This window comes from Pogoniulus pusillus, chromosome 3, assembly GCF_015220805.1.
Source record: "Pogoniulus pusillus isolate bPogPus1 chromosome 3, bPogPus1.pri, whole genome shotgun sequence".
NCBI lineage: Eukaryota > Metazoa > Chordata > Aves > Piciformes > Lybiidae > Pogoniulus > Pogoniulus pusillus.
In genome coordinates, this window is record NC_087266.1 from 6789775 (window position 1) to 6802959 (window position 13185).

General features: G+C 46.9%; 1 protein-coding gene across 2 annotated transcripts in view; it reads left to right on the forward strand.

Moving 5' to 3' along the window:
- Positions 1-34: 34 nt before the first annotated feature.
- RAB30 (RAB30, member RAS oncogene family) overlaps positions 35-13185 on the forward strand; it is a 72247-nt gene continuing 59096 nt past the window's right edge. For both annotated transcript variants that reach the window (XM_064169541.1, XM_064169550.1), the window contains exon 1: positions 35-679. The gene's annotated coding sequence lies outside the window, so the exon portion shown is untranslated. The remainder of the gene's footprint in view (positions 680-13185) is intronic.

A 13185-nucleotide genomic window follows, 5' to 3' on the forward strand; every position in this document is an offset into this window, starting at 1 on the left:
CTGCGCCCCGCCCCGGCGGGCGAGAGGGGTGATGTCATTGCCCAGCGGGCGGCCGCGGGGGCGCGCCGCCGTTCATTGTGCTCAGCCGGGGCCGCCTCCCGCTGCCGCTGCCGGCCACGGCGGGGGGGGCGCTGCTTTTGCTGCCGCTCCGCTCTAGCCCCCTCGCACCGGCCTGGGGCGGCCTTAATCCTGAGCCAGCCTGCGCGGGCTGTCCTGCACCAAGGGTGGCCCTGTACTCATCTCCGAAGAGGGTTGCCTTGCACCAAACTCCGCTGTACCCATACCGGGGTGGGGGCCTGTCCTGGCCCAAGAGTGCCTCAGGACCTGTCCCGAGAGGCTGCGCTGCACAGGGACGGGAGCTCAGCCCCCATCCCGAGCGGGACTGCCTTGCGCCTAGCCCCGCTGCACCCATCTCGAGGAGCTGCCCTGCGTCGGGAAGGCGGCCAGCGCTCATCCCCGAGGGAGCGGGCTCACTTGCACCCACCCGCGAGGGCCTGCGTCGCGCCGGGGACAGCCCAGCACCTCTCCCTGGGTGGGTGGGGGACTACATCGCACCCAGCCCCACTGCCCCTGTAGTGGGGCGGCCCGGGGTTGCCAGCCTTCTCCCATCGCCGGTGACCGGCTCCTGGCTCCCGCCTCGTTTCATGGTCGTGGAGAGGGAGGAAAAATCCCAAACCAGGTGAGTTCTGTATTCCGTTATTTTTGCGTGTGTTTTCCCATCTCCTTTTACATCCCTTCCCAACCCCCTCCCATCTCCCGAGTCTCTTCCCCACACTGTGCGTTACCCAGCGGGGAGAAGCGCTGCCGAGCCGCGCTGCGCCGCTTTCCCCTGGCATTGCTGGAAAAAAAGGCGGCGGGGCGAGGTGGGGGGGGAACTCTCAAGCGTCCATAAACCAGAGAACAGGGGAGCTGAGCTGCCCTCTCCTCTCCTCGGGCCCAGCTGGCAGGTGTGTATCCCCGCCGCGGCGACAGCTCCGCGGCCGCGCAGCGCGTCCTGCAGCCAGCGCCGAACTCCCACAACTCCGGGATGCTCCCGGCGCTCTGAAATAGCGCGGTCCTCGACGGCGGACACCGCGGGAGAGCCCTGTCCCGTTTCCCTTCGTCTTCTGCACTGTGTAACAGCGGGAAATAAGATGGCTTTTTAATTGCTGTCGCTAAGTGCTGCTGAACCCCTCCGAGACACAGGGCTCCTGCGGGGGAAAAACGAAGTGAAGTAAGCGAGGTGTGCTCTAGGATGGATCTTGGGGCGCTGGTTGCTGCGTCGTATGGCTTCTATGTCTTGACACCTCCGTTCCTCCTCCCCATAAGGGAGATGGGGCGGGAATCAAACTGACTCTCCGTTCTGGTTGTGTGCTTGGTCCTGCTTTCTTTCCCAAATCATATCATGAGTGTACATCTTAAAAGCTGTCAATTGGGCAGCCTGATGGTTTGTTTCCGCTCCCCAGCTCTCACTCTGGACTTCTCCCCTTTTATTGTATTCATAGATACAAAATCAGGTGAGTTTTAAACTTGTAACAAAACTTTGTGGTCCAGCAGAGCTTCGTTTCAGCGTGGGCTGGTTTTTTTTTGGGGGGGGGGGTGGGGTGGGTGTTTGCTTTATTTGTTTCCCTCGCTGCTTGCGGTGTGCAGTTCAGATCACTATTTGAATGGTGCTATGATATTAGTGCAAGATACTAAAGAGATGATTTTTTTTTTTTGCTTGGTGCATAAGATCAGAAGGTTTTGTCCTCTTCTACAACTATGTTATTGCTGCAATCGCGCTTGTGGACCCCAGACATCTACTTTTGTGCTGGTGGCAGTGAAATGCATCCACACAGAGGGATCCTGCTTGCCTCCGATCTGTTAGCATCTTTTGGTGTCCTTTAAAGTTAATCCTGACTCGGAGGCTGTTCTGAGAGTAGAAAAAGCGTGCAGCAGTTTTTTTTTTCTTTCCTTTCCCTCTGCTGCATAATTTGCTCCTGCGCTTCTCTTGTGTAACTGGTACTGTGTGTCCTCTGGCAGACTCTGCCTGAAATCGCAGCACGGGGGGACAAGTGACATGAGTGCAGTGGGGACAATGAAACTCCCTGTTTGGTTCGATCAAAGTGTTTGTAAACACTAAGGCGGTCGGTGGTGGGGCTGTCCTTATGCAATGCACAATACTTTGCAGCCTTCCCTCTTCCAGGGGAGCAAACATGCTGCATCCACACCTCCTCCTTGGATTTGTTTTAATCTGTTTTTCCTTCCTTCCTCTTTGTTACTGACTCAGAAGGGAAGAACGACAGTGTGTGCAGAAGTTGCCTTTGTTTGTTGGGTCTTTCTAAAAACGTTCTTGTTTCCTGGAATGGCATTTTGCTCTTTATTTTACAAGGGAGGGAATGGATAATCTAATAGAGGGTTTCCCATCATGGCTATAAAAGAAGTTTTATAGCAGTGATTTTGTTAGGTACGGAGAGAAGGCATAGGAAATGAAGTGATAGTTTGAAAGAGTAGCCTGGGAATTGTTTTGAGATGTATTGACACAGAAGTTGGGAAGAACAAGCAAGGAAGCCATAGTCAGGCATTTTATATTTAAGTAATGCCATTTTTGTGTTGTGCCTCTTTTGATTCTGCTTTCATGTTTATGTCTATGTAGGTCTTTACAACTGTGTGTTGTCTTTATGCTTGTTTTGCTATTTTCCCCACATTTATTACATTTCTTGAGAAAGATCTGTGACAATTTGTGCTGGCATTTTCAAGCTATATTGTACTACAACAAGAGGATTCCAAATGTACCTCAGAAACCTGCACTATTGTAAGATGAAATTTTGCCTTGCTGCAACAGAATTACAGACACACAAAAATGGACCAAAAGCTGTAAATTGCTCAATAGATGAATGACTGCTGTGAAAAAAGCACAGAGGAGTTAAGGGGCCCTTCCTCTGGAGTAATTTGAGTCCTGATCTTGCAAAGATCTAAATGCAATGTATGCATTTACTGTGATTCAAGTGGTCTCCAAGATGCCAGTTGCTGGAAACAGAGAGACTGTCCCAAGAAGGCATCTCTAAGTATTTCCTCTGGTCTTTCCTCTCCCCACTTCCATTTTCTTGCTCATGTGCAATGACTTGAAGGGGATTCAGGACTGGATGCCCTGGTAGTCATACCTCATACAGTTGGCTGTTGTGTTTTTTTCTTTTATTTTAATCCTTTTCTTAATCATGTTAAGTTTGATGCCATTGACTAACTTCTTAGCAAAGACAGAAGTCACACCCTTGTGAATTGGCTTTATCAGCATCCAGGCCTCTGTCTTAAACTGCCCATCCCAGAACTACTGCAGAAGGAGGCTTAAGCTGCCCTGGGATGTTTCTTAACCTCGTGGGGGGTGTGTGCCAAAAGCTGGTGAGATGAGGAGAATTGGGAAGAGCCATAGTTGGGACAGGCTTGCTGTCTCTTAAGCTTCTGTTTTCTCCTGTGCCCTAAAGCTGAACTATGAGAGGACAGTGAAGTTTTTGTAACCTGGACATGGGGTCTGGTGAGGCAACTGAAGTGAGAAGGTGGGTGGACCTCAAATATTGTGCTTGGGCTCTTCACAACAAGGACTTTGAAGTGCTGGAGCATGCTCAAAGAAGGGCAATGAAGCTAATGAGGAGTCTAGAGCACAAGTCTTATGAGAAGGGTGACAGAGCTGGTAAGGGGCCTGGAACACAGCTCTGTGAGGAGAGGCCAAGGGAGCTGGGGGTGTTTAGCCTGAAGAAGAGGAGGCTCAAAGGTGACCTCATTGCTGTCTACAACTACCTGAAGAGAGGCTGTAGCCAGGTGGGAGTCAGTCTCTTCTGCCAGGCAAGCAGCAACAGAACAAGGGGACACAGTCTCAAGTTGTGCTGGGAGAGGTCTAGGCTGGATGTTAGGAGGAAGTTGTTGGCAGAGAGAGTGATTGGCATTGGAATGGGCTGCCCAGGGAGGTGGTGGAGTCACTGTCCCTGGAGGTGTTGAAGCAAAGTCTGGCTGAGGCACTTAGTGCCATGGTCTAGTTGACTGGCTAGGGCTGGGTGCTAGGTTGGACTGGATGATCTTGGAGGAGTCTTCCAACCTGGTTGATTCTATGATCTATGCATAATTTGTAACTTTCATTAAGAGCATAAGGGAAGTTTGGAATTTCTTTGTCTGAACTGCTGAGGCCCCCAGGATGGCTGGTTTCAGCATGAGGTTCCATCTCCTCGTCTCTTCCAACCTGGTTGATTCTATGATTCTAAGCAGCTGAGAGAACTGAGATTATTCAACCTGGAGAAAAGGAGGCTGAGGTGAGATGTTATTCTCTGCAACTACCTGAAGGGAGGTTGTAGCCAAGTGTGTGTCAATCTTTTCTCCCAGGTAACAAGTGATGAGAGGAAGTGGCCTCAAGTTGCTTCACCGGAGGTTTAGGTTGGATATTTGGAAAAAAAATCTTTACCAAAAGGGTTATAAAGCATAAGAAGAGGCTGCCCAGGGCAGTTGTGGTGTCACCATCTCTGAAGGTATTGAAGAGACTAGTAGATGTACTGCTGAGGGGCTTGGTTGATTTGTGACTTGATAATCTTTGGTTGGACTTGATGATCTGAAAAGTTTATCCCAGCCAAAACAGTTCTATGATTCTAAGAAGGCTCTTTGAGGGGAACCGATCAGTTACTTCCCAAATAGGAATGGAGAGGAAACGTGTCTGCAAGAAAGTTGAACCTCTGTCACCTTCCCATGAAAGAGCTTTCCTGTCTTTGCTGACCTGGGCAATACGTTCCTCTTTTTCTCCAGCCCAGCTGCAGGTGGTAGATATCACTTGCAGCCTGAGCTGGAGCACTGGGGCTCTCCATCACAAGTTGCAAAGCTTCTAAGGTTTTAGCTCTGGAGCTGCCCTTGTTTGATCCTCACTGTGACAGCCAAGCTGGTATCCTTCAACTGGCAATTACAGTTGCTTCTGTTAGGTTTTGGGACGTGTCCTGGACTCATGTGTCTGCAGCTGGGTTTGTTGTTGCTGAGGTATGAGGTTGTTGCCATTTCCTTTTTTTTACATAAAATATAGCCAAAGAAGAAGTCATAGTTGAACTGAATAAATTCCTTTTCCAGTGGTAGAGAATTTTGCCCTTGGGTGTTTTTCTGGCCAGGCCAATGGTTTGAGTGCAATCCTTGCTCTTGGCAAGTACAGAAAGAGGAGTGGGGAGTATGCTATGAGCAAGTTCTTGTGTATTGCCAAACCACCACTGAGGCAATGCAAAAGTTCATGAGGTTCACTAAAACAGTGTGGCTGGCATGGCAGGAATGCAGAAGGTGGCACAGGGTGGGCATACCTCCCCATGATGAAGTTGTTTAAACTAGGAAGTTCACATGGATGCTTGCAAGACTTGACAGCAAGAGAATTAGGGGACAATGAAACAATCTTATGTATTACAGATGGGTTTCCAACAGTAAAAACGTCAACCCTTGGGGCAGGGATGCTCAGCAATAGAGCCCTGCTTTGGCTGGAAGTGATGAGATGACCTAAGGCAATGTTTTGATTGACTCTCCAGTTTCTGTAATTTCATTTTACAGCAAGTCATTTAGCTTCCTGCTCCCCCAGTGATTCTGTCAATAACTAACTAAATCCTCACTTTATTTTTAATGACTCTTACAACATGAAGCAACTGATCTGTCGTGCTTGTCATATAATCCTGGTGCTTCTTGGTCAGCCTGTGCTTAAATCATGAATTTAAACTGGGGGGAAGGTTGAGTCAAATATTCCTCTGGTGCTAATATGTTGAATTAATTAGGGCAGAACAAGGATGAACTTGTCCCTTAAAATTATTGTCAGAGTCAAGACCGCATTAAAGTCTGTTGCTGCTACAGCAGTTTCATAACTAATCTGTGCTATTAAACCTTGGCCCTGAATAAGGAATTAGTGAGATTTGTGTTGCAGTGTCATTTGATTTCACCCTGTGTAGGTAAAAATCATTAGAGAGCTTTGTTGCTTTGAGCTGGGGGACAGGTATTTAGGTTGTGAACAGCTTGAGACTGAATTGCTGTTTGTCATCTCGCCTCTCCTGGAGTGGCAATTCTTACTACGCTGAGCTCTTCTCTGTCTGCAAAGGTGCACTTTTCCCTGACATACTTCAAACAAAATGAAAACTACCTATCTAAACTAGCTTAGCTATTAATTTCCTCAGATAATTAAGGAATACTCATGTGAAGGAGAAAACCTTCTGTGGGGTCTTGTTTTGCTCCATATAGAAAACCTCATGGAAATCTACTGCTGTCCTTTTAAAGGCCACAGGCTACTGCTTGGGTTCTTTTCCCTCTTAGCAGAAATGCTTTCTTTTAGGTAGTGCTGGACTTTAAAAAGTTAACTGTGATCTTTAAGTATCTGAATAATGTTTTCTTTTAGACTTTGGAAAGAGTAATGAGAAAAGGAAGAAGGGCAGAGGAGGAAGGGCTGTGCTGGCATGAACAAAAAAGAGCTTGCACATGGTTCTCAAAAGACTGTATACAGCAGGGTGGATTTAAAAGGAAAGGGGAAAAAAAAGGCATTAGAGGTGCCAAAGTGTACAGAAGCCAAGCAGTGTTTGGGTAACTCTGTCCTGCTAAAGATGCTCTCCACAGGGAGAGTAACTTAATGCATGGCCCCAGCAGCCCAGCCCATTGCTATTCTGAGCTCCCTCTTGTCTGCAATGAAGTTACCAAAAACTGCATTCTGCTTTTTCTGATTAAAGCAAAAAGTCAATCACTTCAAGGGCAGCACATGTGCATTTAAGGTGGGAGTATTTCTTTATTGAAATCCAGCCTGGGTTTTGTGACAGGGAATCATCATGGAACTACCATCCCATGGGTTGGTGCTGGGCCTTAATGCTGTGTTTTGGTAGCAGTGAAGAAAACGAATCTTGCCTGTGAGACTTTTGCATCCTGCAGTAGCAGTCACTTCCATGTGCTTTCCAGAGTGTTTTCATAGAATCAACCAAGTTGGAAGAGACCTCCAAGATCATCCAGTCCAACCTAGCACCCAGCCCTATCCAATCAACGAGACCATGGCACTAAGTGCCTCAGCCAGGCTTTTTTTTTAACACCTCCAGGGATGGCAACTCCATCACCTCCCTGGGCAGCCCATTCCAATGGCAAATGCCAGAGCAGGTTTAGGCTGGGCTTTAGGAAGAAGTTCTTCACAGAAAGTAATTGACCGTTGGAATGGGCTGCCCAGAAAGGTGGTGGAATCATTGTCCCTGGAGGTATTTAAAAGGAGACTGCATGAGGCACTTAGTGCCATGGTTTAGTTAATTGGAAGATGTTAGGTGATAGATTGGACTCAATGATCTCAAAGGTCTTTTCCAACCTGGTTAATTCTGTGATTCTGTGAACCTCTCATTTCTTTTGCCACTCTTTTGGTCCACATCCCCATGGTGGGTATGTGGTGGGAGATCCAGAAAAACCTGTGCTCCAGAAAAAAAATCCTAGATCCATGTTCAGGATGTAGATCAACACCTTGAGCTGAGTAGGTGAATGCAAACGTTCAGCTTATGGCTGATCAAAGAACAAGTGAAAGGGGTTGCCAGGATGAGAAAAGAGATTTGGACTTTGCTGTGTGGCAAAGAATGCTTTCTGTAATGAAAAGCTGACTTGAAAAATAGTCATTAGCACTTCTCTGTGATTTAAATTTCATTGCCTGAATGCAGAGTAATGGAAAATAGATCAGTCAAGGCTTTTTATCTAACAAGTTTTTTAAAGGAATCCAGCTTCATGTCTAATTAGTGAGAAGTTCTCCTTGGTGCCATCTCTTATGGTTCTGGGCTCTAATGCATGGTGTTTTCATCACAGTTGTGGCTGCAGCATGGGAATATTGACTTAAAATAACATCCTTGCTTAAAAAAAAATATGCTTGTGTATAAATTTATTTCTTGGACAACCTGAATTCTTGTTAATGACCTCAAAAAATCCCCTAGGGGATCTCCATGCTGTGTGGTCTTATTTTTCTGTCGCTGTTTGGTGGCAGGAAGGCGTTCTAAATGTCATGTTCTCCAACACTGGATAGTCAAGCTTCATTATAATGGCTGCTGAACTTGAGCAGAGGTGACAGCACTTGGAAAAATAATCCCTTTTTTTAAACTCCTCTCCTTTCTTTATGACTACTAAGTCAAATACCTGAAAAACAGATGTGGAGTTGAACAAAAAAATCCTGACTCATTTGGTATCCCTTGTAGTTTACTGGAGACATCAGATTATTCCATCTTGAGGCGAGTAATCTTTGGAGGTGAGAATCAGGTGGTCTGAAATTGCTTGGGGGTTGTCAGTTTGTTTTTGTTTATAAGGAAAAAGGTGAAGAGAAATAACATCAGCCTTTTAATTCTTGCATCTTCCCTGAAGTTCCTGGTGCAATTGGAATGAGCTGATAAAGTTGCACAGTCATTCTGCATAATATTTGCAAAGCCCTGGCAGTCAGGTGAAGTCCCTGAACAGTGGAAGCAAGGAAACATTGCACCTATTTTGAAAAAGGGGTAAAAAAGAGGTCTCTGGAAATTACCAACCTGTCAGCCTCACCTCTGTGCCCTGCAGAAAAGGACTTGGAGTTACTGGTGGATGACAAGCTGGACATGAGCCAGCAATCTGCACTTGCACCCCAGAAAGCAAACTGCATCTTGGGCTGCATCAAAAGGAGTGTGGCCAGCAGATTGAGGAAGGTGGTTCTGCCCCTCTGTTCTGCTCTGGTGAGACCTCACCTGGGGTACTCTGTCTAGCTATAAGACCTCCAACATGACAGAGATGTGGACCTGCTAGAGTGGGTCCAGACAAGGGCCACAAAGGTGATCAGAGGGCTGAAGCACTTGTCCTATGAAGACAGGCTGAAACAATTGGGGCCATTCAGCCTGGAGAAGAGAAGGTTTTGGGGATACCTTATTCCATTTCAGTATCCCAATGTGTCCAGAGGAGGATGACAAAGCTGGTGAGGGGCCTGGAGCACAGCCCTGTGAGGAGAGGCTGAGGCAGCTGGGGGTCTGCAGCCTGGAGAAGAGGAGGCTCAGGGGTGACCTCATTGCTGTCTACAACTACCTGAAGGGAGGCTGTAGCCAGGTGGGGGTTGGTCTCTTCTGCCAGGCAACCAGCAACAGAACAAGGGGACACAATATCAAGTTTTGCTGAGGGAGGTCTAGGCTGGATGTTAGGAGGAAGTTCTTCACAGAGAGAGTGATTGGCATTGGAATGGGCTGCCCAGGGAGGTGGTGGAGTTGCTGTCCCTGGAGGTGTTGAAGCAAAGCCTGGCTGAGGCACTTAGTGCCATGGTCTAGTTGACTGGCTAGGGCTGGGTGCTAGGTTGGACTGGATGATCTTGGAGGTCTCTTCCAACCTGGTTGATTCTATGATCTATGGCATAATGTGTAGCTTTCATTAAGAGCATAAGGGAAGTTTGGAATTTCTTTGTCTGAACTGCTGAAGCCCCCAGGATGGCTGATTTCAGCATGAGGTTCCATCTCCTGGTTGACTGGCAGCATAGCTGTAAGCTGAACCCATTTGGTGATGGGTTTGGGCTCTGCTCCTCTATTCTGTGTTTCTGTGGCATAACTGCAGCAAAATGCTTTCACTTTAAGAGGGTTGTTTAAACAATTCACGATGAATTCCACATTTTCCTTCTAAAATGCACTTGGGTGAAGTGAATGTCTTCAGGATTTCTCTTAGCCCAGCCATGTGGGTGATAGCTCCCTGCTCTCTGTACCCAACAGAAGGCTGTGGCACCCTCTAATTTCTCCTGTATCTGGCAAGAAAAATCCCTGCTGGGGAGAGCATTAAGTAGTTGTGGAGGGATTATTGAACAATATTTGGTCTAGCAAAAGAAAAATAACACTGCAAAACTGTATCCAAGCTGCATGTACCAGAAGCTTGAACCAGCAGAAGCAGAGTCGGTGCCTGATTTCTCTATTGCGTTTGTCCTTGTTCTGAACAATTTGTTCCTTCTAAAAAGGGAACTGTGTCCATTATATCAAAGCAGCAGTATTCACATTTCTAGAATATGGTAGCAACTTTTTGTTCTGATAGGTAGAGGAATCTGTGTGCGTGGGCACATAGATACCCCCCCCCCCCAACAAACCCATCTTTCTGTTAACTCTTCAATTGCATCAGACAAAACTGCAAGCCTGAAGTCCAACTCTGAACTCTGGGCTATAAGATTTCTGCTTGACCTGTTTAGGAGAGGGAGGCATAAGCATGCTGCTTGGTTGAAACTGTTTTGTGGTATCTGTAGGAATCCTGTTGTGTTGTGAGCTGGTGTTGGCTGGTGGCATGCCCTGACCATCTCTTGCAGGGATGTAATACATGTTCAGTGCAGAAACATCTGTGTCTTTGTAAGAGTCACTAAAATAAAGCTGTGAAGTTTGTTTTGCTCCTCCCCCAACACTGGAAAACAAACTTAAATGTGGTCATGTTGTCATCCTAGGATACTTCTCAGTATTTCTATTATGCTTGAGAACCTTAGAAACTATTTCTGTTGATACAGGATGTCTCCTACTAGTAAACTTGTTTGTTGTAGCAGTTCTGTTGCCACAGGTCTGTAGGAAAACTGTCTTGCACTTAGCTGTGCAGGTAGTTGGTCCCTATATGTCACTAGGAAGCATTGGACAAAAGGGTCTTCAAATTGCATGGCTTGTCAGAAGTATCTATTTGGTTGTGTTGGACATCCCTGAGCTGGAGATGGTTGAGATTCCCCTGTTCTGTTACAGACCAGTCCTGAACTTCCTAATGAAGATTTGAATATAGCAAAGGGAATTGATCACATCAATGCTTATGAATATCTGAAGGGTGGGTGTCAAGAAGGTGGGACCAGACTCTTAAAAGTGGTGTCCAGTGATAGGACTAGGAGCAACAGGCACAAACTAGAACATGAGAAGTTGCTGAAAGGAGGTGGTGGAAGCCCCATCCCTGGAGGTCTTAAAGACCAGACTGGATGGGGCTCTGAGCAACCTCATCTAGTGTGAGGTGTCTCTGCCCTTGTCAGGGGGGTTGGAACTAGATGATGCTTGAGGTCCCTTCCAAAGAATTGTGACAACTCTATGATCATAGAATCAACCAGGTTGGAAGAGACTTCCAAGATCATCCAGTCCAGCCTAGCACCCAGCCCTGTCCAATCAACTAGACCATGGCACCATCCACCTCCAGGGATGGTGACTCCATCACCTCCCTGGGCAGCGCATTCCAGAGGCAGATCACTCTCTCTGTGAAGAACTTCCTCCAACTCTGAGTTCTGCTTAAATACAAGGAAAACTTTTCATTGAGGGTGGTGGAGCACTGGAACTGACTGCCCAGAGAGGTTGTGGAGTCTCCTCTGGATGCCTTCAAAAGCTGCCTGGACATGATTCTGTGGAACCCGATTTAGGCAAACCTGCTTTAACAGGGGGCTAAGCCAAACTAATCTCCAGGGCTTCCTTCCAACTGCTACCATTCTGTGAGTTTTTGAAGTTCCCTTTCAAGCTGCTTCATGGTTAGATGCTTCCACCACCATACTCATAGTAAGGCTTCAGTCTATTGTCAATGAAAATGTCATTTATACCAGTGCTATCTGTAATCTGTTTATAGAATCATAGAATCAACCAGGTTGGAAGAGACCTCCAAGATCATCCAGTCCAACCTAGCACCCAGCCCTAGCCAGTCAACTAGACCATGGCACTAAGTGCCTCATCCAATCTCCTCTTGAACACCTCCAGGGACGGTGCCTCCACCACCTCCCTGGGCAGCCCATTCCAATGCCAATCACTCTAACTGTGAAGAACTTCTTCCTAATATCCAGCCTATACCTACCCTGGCACAACTTGAGACTGTGTCCCCTTGTTCTATTGCTGGTTGCCTGGGAGAAGAGGCCACCCCCCACCTGGCTACAATGTCCCTTCAGGTAGTTGTAGACAGTAATAAGATCACCCCTGTGCTTCATGACTGAGAAACTGCTTGATTAAAGCTAATCTTAAAATTCACCTTTTTTTGCTTGGATACATTTTTGGGGATGGTGCATGGAGGCTCATTTTGCAGCCATGCAGGTGGTTTAGCTGCCATTTAATAATGAAAGCTTCTTTAAAACAAATTTGAGTATTGACTTGCACAACGAAATAACCAAGAAAAACATTCCTTGTGGGCTAAGGCTAATTCTGTTACAATAAAAGAAGCCGATGGTGGAATAAATATTGAAGGGTCTCATTAAGTTCTGCAGTTTAACAAAGGCAGTTGCCACAGAAAGGAAGAACCTGGCATGAATTATTGTTTGTTTACTGCAGCTGTCAGTCATTGCTGCAGCAAGCATTTAGCATCCCTTCCTAGAGTAGCTGTTAGTAACCAGACTGTCCCCTTTAAATGTCAAGCTCCTTGCTGAAAAACCTGTGAAACTACATCAAAATTCTTTCCACCTCATTAACACATCTTTCTCAATGTTCCTTAATTTGTTTGATGACATCAATTCTTGGAGATAGAGGCAAAGGCTTTCCTGATGTTCCTGCATCCGGAACAGTGTGGTCAGTAGGATGAGGAAGGTTATTCTTTCCCTGTACTCAGCACTGGTCAGACCACACCTTGAGTACTGTGTCCAGTTCTGGGCCCCTCAATTCAAGAAAGATGTTGAGGTGCTGGAACATGTCCAGAGAAGGGCAACAAAGATAGTGAGGGGCCTGGAGCACAAATCCTATGAGGAAAGGTTGAGGGAGCTGGGCCTGTTTAGCCTGGAGAAGAGGAGGCTCAGGGGTGATCTTATTACTGTCTGCAACTACCTGAAGGGGCATTGTAGCCAGGTGGGGGGTGGCCTCTTCTCCCAGGCAACCAGCAACAGAACAAGGGGACACAGTCTCAAGTTGTGCCAGGGTAGGTATAGGCTGGATATTAGGAAGAAGTTCTTCACAGTTAGAGTGACTGGCATTGGAATGGGCTGCCCAGGGAGGTGGTGGAGGCACCATCCCTGGGGGTCTTCAAGAAAAGCCTGGCTGAGGCACTTAGTGCCATGGTCTGGTTGATTGGTTAGGGCTGGGTGCTAGGTTGGACTGGATGATCTTGGAGGTCTCTTCCAACCTGGTTGATTCTATGATTCTAAAATAAAATCTCCTGGGCAGTGTTGAGTGATGCTTAGTTAATGAATTTAGTTCTATCTGTGTCCGATACTCTGGAGCGTTGGTGCATTCCTGGTCCTTGCTATGATGCAGACTTTGAGTCCTTAAGATTTATGACTGTATTTGATGTAGAGATGGGATTTTGTTATCCACAATTAGGTCTTTG